Below are 6000 nucleotides of genomic sequence, written 5' to 3'. Positions count from 1 at the left end.
CCAATTGATTCGCCAGTGATATTATTTTTAATTTCAGTTAAATGGTTCTGTTATAACCGCGAGTTCGCAAATTGTACAGACTAAGTCTATGGCAAAGGATACCGACGTGCTCTGATTGGTTTAAGCCTTGGCATCTTTTTGGCAATGTTTTTCACTCATAATAGTGTAGTTTTCGCTTATTTGGCTCAAACTTTGTACCTTTCATTAGTTTTATGGAAGATACGAGTGAATATCAACACGATCTAATTTTTATTAATATATTTGTTTTCTCTAAATATTACTAATAATACTACTAATACTAATTAATAATAATAATAATAAATATTACTAATTATACTAGTAATACAAGTAACTAATGCTGTTTATGCACAGAAGTATAAAAACTATATGAAAGTAATTAAACATATGATGCAGCAATTAAATAATTCTTATTTTTCGATGATTTTCGTGCCTTTATTATATAATTCATGCAGTCATTGAAACTTGTTGCTGAACGTTTGTTACTTTCCCATCAACTCCATATGGGGAGATGATTACTTAATGCCCAAAACGTATAAATATGTAAGATTTAATGGAATATGTGATTTAGTAGCTAATTTTTTTAGTTATTTCAAAATAATATTAAGAAGAAACACACACAAAAATATTTTTAATAAATTGTAATTTTTATATTTCCTGAATTTAGGTTTCAGGATTTGATCCTTTCTGCTGTATATGTGTTCCAGATTAATATTACATGTAAACCGTAAAAAATGGGGGGGGGAGGATAAATTCACAACTTTTTACTTTTATAAAAATATATTTCGGTATGGCATCTTTTTGGCAAAACATTGCCAAAAAGATGCCAAAGCTTAAACCAATCAGAGCACGTCGGTATCCTTTGCCATAGACTTAGTCTGTACAATTTGCGAACTCGCGTTATAACCTGGGATGACAGCTTTTGTAGCTAAAAATCCCTAAATCCCCCTCATTCAAACAAATAAAACAAGCAATTCTGTTATAACTTCATATCAATGATATGAAATTGAAAGACATTAAAATTTTGTTACTTTAATGGTTTAGCATATTCTCCGCTCATTGTGCGCAATAAATTTTCTAGTGGAGGCTAGTTCCATGGTGCTATTAAAAATGTAAGTATACACTTCATCTATTTTATAAATTTAGCAGTATTGTAACTTCACGTTTTTATCTTTCTCGTACTGAACAGATATTAAACAAAAGCCACCTTCTTTGACTTTTAACATTAAAAAAAATCACGCGATCAAATGTTTGATGAAACAATGAAAACAATTTGAATTTCGGAGAATAATGTATAAACATAGTTGAAAATCAGGTAAAAGAAAAAAAAAACACTTAAAAAAATTGACAAAATTCATGGCATGACTATTAAATTGATATATTTAAAAAGAACAATGAAATGTTGTTAAATTCCTTTTTGTGCAATAATATTTTCGGAAGGTATCTCAGAGAGGCTTTAAGCTTCAGCTTAATTTTTTATAATTAAAATTCTGAAGAAAAAAAAAAGAATAATTTCGATGTGCACATTCTGACCCATCAAGGTATAGATATGAGCCAAATTTAGTAGCTGTAATCCTGGTAATGTAACACACACACACACACACAAAAAAGAATAATTTCGATGTGCACATTCTGACCCATCAAGGTATAGATATGAGCCAAATTTAGTAGCTGTAATCCTGGTAATGTAACACACACACACACACACAAAAAAGAATAATTTCGATGTGCACATTCTGACCCATCAAGGTATAGATATGAGCCAAATTTAGTAGCTGTAATCCTGGTAATGTAACACACACACGCACAAAAAGAATGACTTCGATGTGCACATTCTGACCCATCAAGGTATAGATATGAGCCAAATTTAGTAGCTGTAATCCTAGTAATGTAACACACACACGCGCGCGCGCGCGCATGCGCGGAGAGCACATTTATATTTATTACTGACAACTATAGAGATAATTTGGCTTCTTACAAGTGTTGCTTCAAACGGGACGTTAATATAACTAAACTAAACCAAACTTGGGCTTCCTACAGTATTACAAATATTCGTTTACAGTTAAGAATGGTAACAATAAAATTTGCGATAAATGGCGAAATGAACTTCATTTAGTTCAGTTAGTGGCGATAAAATGAAACATTCAATGCCTGAACCGAATAATAGTATCATAGCATATATTTTGAAAATTCAACATTTTGAAATGAGTCTTTTCATGATTATTTACTGCAAATGAGAAAATCTTTTTGGGAATAAACTGAATTTTCAGTTCTTGGGAAGAAATATAAAAATTTAGCTAAACCCAAACCTTAATGGGTTCCTACAGACGTTAAATTTAATTAATATTTTTTTTAGATATTGAGAGCCGGAAGGTTTAGTAATTATATAAAACTGTGTTGAGCAACAAAAATTAATTTATGATAAATTAATATATATATATATATATATATATATATATATATATATATATTATTTATAGTGAAATAGTTGAAAATAAATGCATATGTATTTTTCTTCACGGTAGTTTCCTGAATTTGAAAAACGTTGCACGCAGTTTTACTTGTAAATATGATTAATAAAATACCTTAACTAAATTTGCTGGGATTTATTAACAATTAATATTAAAGTTAGACTATACTAAATTTATAGCTACATTAAAAAAAAGAAAACTGCATGCACGTGTCAGACAAATACTCAGGAAAACCTTTGATGAGATGTTATCTTATATAAAAAATATCTTAAATTAATCACCTGAAATAAAAGATACCTTATTCTAAAATCTTGTGAAAAATTATATTATAACTATAGTTTGTTGAAACTGATCTTGAAATTTAACTCATTAACCGGTTGCAACTTTGAAAATAGTCCTAACAAATATCTTCTATAATGGATTGAACATAAGAAGTCTTGGAATATTGCACGAAAATCGGCTGAAACGTAGAAAATCATTTACTCAAAAATTTCTAAGATCAACTCTGATATAGAAAATCGCCATTGCTTTCTCTTTTTGCAGTAAGGATCATTTTATGAAGATTCAGAAGTTTCATAGCTGACGGTCAGTGAATTAATATTTGAATTTTAAAGGGAAAGAATGTGTTTTATCGAATAATGCGAACTACTTTTCGAATATTTACATACTTATTTTTGAAAGAGTTCAGAAACCTTTCGAACGAAATCAAAGGAATAGCGTGATTACGTATTACTTTTATAGAAACTTATTAGATTTCACGAAAACTTTTCTGTCATACACATTTTTCATCAAGTCAAGAGATAAAAATTCTCGCTTTTCAGAAGAAAAAGAAAAAAAGAAATTCTCGACTTTTTTTTCTTTGACCATGCTGTCTAGAAAAAGTTTTTGAACACCGAAATTTATGAAAGGAGAGCCATAGAGAGCGGAAAAAAAAAAAGAACAAACACAAGTGGCGGGAGAGGGAAGAATAAAAAAGTGCGCGAAAGTCATCAAAAAGTCGAAGAACCAACCGCAAGGAATTCTGGGTCAGGTAGATACAGAAATCTCTTTACTTTCGAACCTTACGTTCGTCAGCTGAGTCATGCTCCTAGTTAAGCTCTGTTAGGTAAGTAAATATTAAAATATGTCAGCTGGGTTAATTGGATGTGAATGTGCTTGAATGTTATCTTTGAAGATTTAAAAATAATAAAATTGCTGGACGTAAATTAGATTAAAAATAATTCAAAGAAATTATCTGAATAAGTTTGAGAAAAGATAAAACACAAATGATCTATATAATTGTTTTTATTGAAATTATTGGCTTTAAAAAAACTATCTTTGTTGTAAACTTTAGAAAAATTAAAAATTATTTGAAATTCCGACAGCATAAAACTTACAATTGAACCATGAAAATATGATTTTTCAGAAATGTTTGTAATAAAAGTTTTCTCTAAACATAATTGATTCGTGTTTTTAGTATATCCAAATAAATTATCCTATTAAATTTCATTAAAAAAATTAATCGGTTAATAGAAATAATTGATCTTGCCGACTTTACACTGAAACTTTTTACGAGTAAAATTGCGTAATGCAGCATCCTGTTCTTCAATCATACAGCCAATGTTAAAGTTAATCTGTTTTTTTCAACAGACATTTTTATTTTTACATTTAATACATATAGTAAAAGATAAAAATTTATATGCGCATGCAGTAATTAAATGCTGTCTTTTAAAACTTTTGCAATTTTTTCAACTTGTTAGCATACTTTGCCTTATATTTGAATGTTTTTAAAATTTTCAGTACATTCAATTGACATATTTTCTGTCTCCCCCCTTTTTTCAGTTTGAGTTCACTGAATAAGATTTTATTCTATTTGACAAATTTAATAGTATTTAATTGTACTATTAAGTGCCAAATGGCGAAACTAAAACTGCTGTTTATACCTAAACTTTAGAGTAATAATTAATTATTGTTACTATGGTCCTAAAACTCTTAATAAGGTATTGAATATAAGAATTCGAAAAACGTTAGAGATAAAATAATAGTATTTTTGCTTTTTCTTATGAAGAAATTGAACAAATGAACGCAAACGAAGTTACGGCTACAGTGACTAGTCTCAAATCATTCTTTTTAATATTTAATTTGAAGCATAATCTGCAACAATGTTTTTATATTATGATGTAATTCAAATTTATTCATCAAAACATTCAGTTGTGAACCTGAAATTCAAATTCATCAACGATGAATTTAACTTTAATTCAAAGTTTAAATTGAGATAAAAAAAAAAGAATCGTTTTTTTTACATTAATTCTGAAGATAGATTTTTACTTCTGCCTTAATTCGAATGTATAGTAATATCTAGTAGACTAATTCAACAAATTTTTTTTAATCATATTAATTAACAAAGTGAAATTTTTAAAAATGTCTTTTATATTAAAAGTTAAATAGCTTATAAAGTTAATAATCTAGGTAAACAAGCTGATCGTCAAAGGCTGTTACTTAGTTTATGTAATACTATTTAGCTTTATGAAAATTGAACTATAAAGACAAAATAATATTCGGAAGGAATTAAAGTATTAAGAACATTTCGGGCCTTTATATATCTTGGTTTTTTTTATATGTTTAAGTTGATGATAATGCCGTGTCCGGGTCACAACGGAAAGAGAGGTGCAGTAGCTCCTGAGGGTAAAGACCCCTAAGCACAGGTGGGCAGAAGTCTCACTTCTAGCTCATATGAAGATGTCACCCATATACTCGCACCCATATACTCGTACCCATATACTCGTACAACCCATATATCACCCATATACTCGTACAACCCATATATCACCCATATACTCGTACAACCCCATTTTACAGGGGGGGGGGCTCTTTCACACACCTTACAGATAGAACACAGGGTAAAGAACAACCGTGCCCGAACCAGGACTCAAACCAGGGATGCCCAAACCATATGGAAGACGCGCTACCCCTAGGCCAGGACGCCGGCTTATGTTTAAGTTGGATAAATTAATGGAAAAATTCAAGAGACGGCAACAAGCGGGAAAGGTCCGGAACTTCTAGTATATTTTTCTAACAAAGGTCTTAATCTCTTTCCCCTCATAAAACTGTGGACCTTGAATAAGGCCACGAATGCTTTCCATGGCATTGGAGAAAAATAGTTACAACATATAGATCTTCGACGTGAATGGCATTTTTATAGAATATATCATGCTAACATGTATTTTAGAATCGTTTGAATATGTATTCTCAACGTTGAAACCAAAATTTGTTGCAAGATAACATACCTATTTTTTTTAATATTTAAGTCATTGCGTTTTCATGCATGTTTAAGTACAGACCAACAGAGGATCAATCCTTCGATAGATTTGGTTTAAAGTTTGATAAGAAGATATCTTTTAGATGTTAAACTGTGCACCAAATTTTATTTACCTATCTTCTGGCGTTTTCGTTGTTTTTAAGGTCTGTTTCTCGATAGATAGACTTTCTGAGATTGGATTTCGTTCAAAAATTTATTAGAGATCCTCAAATT

At 29.9% G+C, this 6000-nt stretch overlaps 1 protein-coding gene across 1 annotated transcript in view; it reads left to right on the top strand.

Moving 5' to 3' along the window:
• Positions 1 to 3503: 3503 nt before the first annotated feature.
• The window catches only part of LOC129960271 (uncharacterized), a 63056-nt gene continuing 60559 nt past the window's right edge, over positions 3504 to 6000 (top strand). Inside the window, exon 1 of the mRNA XM_056073569.1 lies at positions 3504 to 3594. The gene's annotated coding sequence lies outside the window, so the exon portion shown is untranslated. The remainder of the gene's footprint in view (positions 3595 to 6000) is intronic.

The sequence above is a fragment of the Argiope bruennichi genome, chromosome 2 (assembly GCF_947563725.1).
Source record: "Argiope bruennichi chromosome 2, qqArgBrue1.1, whole genome shotgun sequence".
Lineage (NCBI taxonomy): Eukaryota > Metazoa > Arthropoda > Arachnida > Araneae > Araneidae > Argiope > Argiope bruennichi.
The sequence above is the reverse complement of the archived record's forward strand: the minus strand, read 5'-3'. Positions and strand labels throughout refer to the sequence as shown.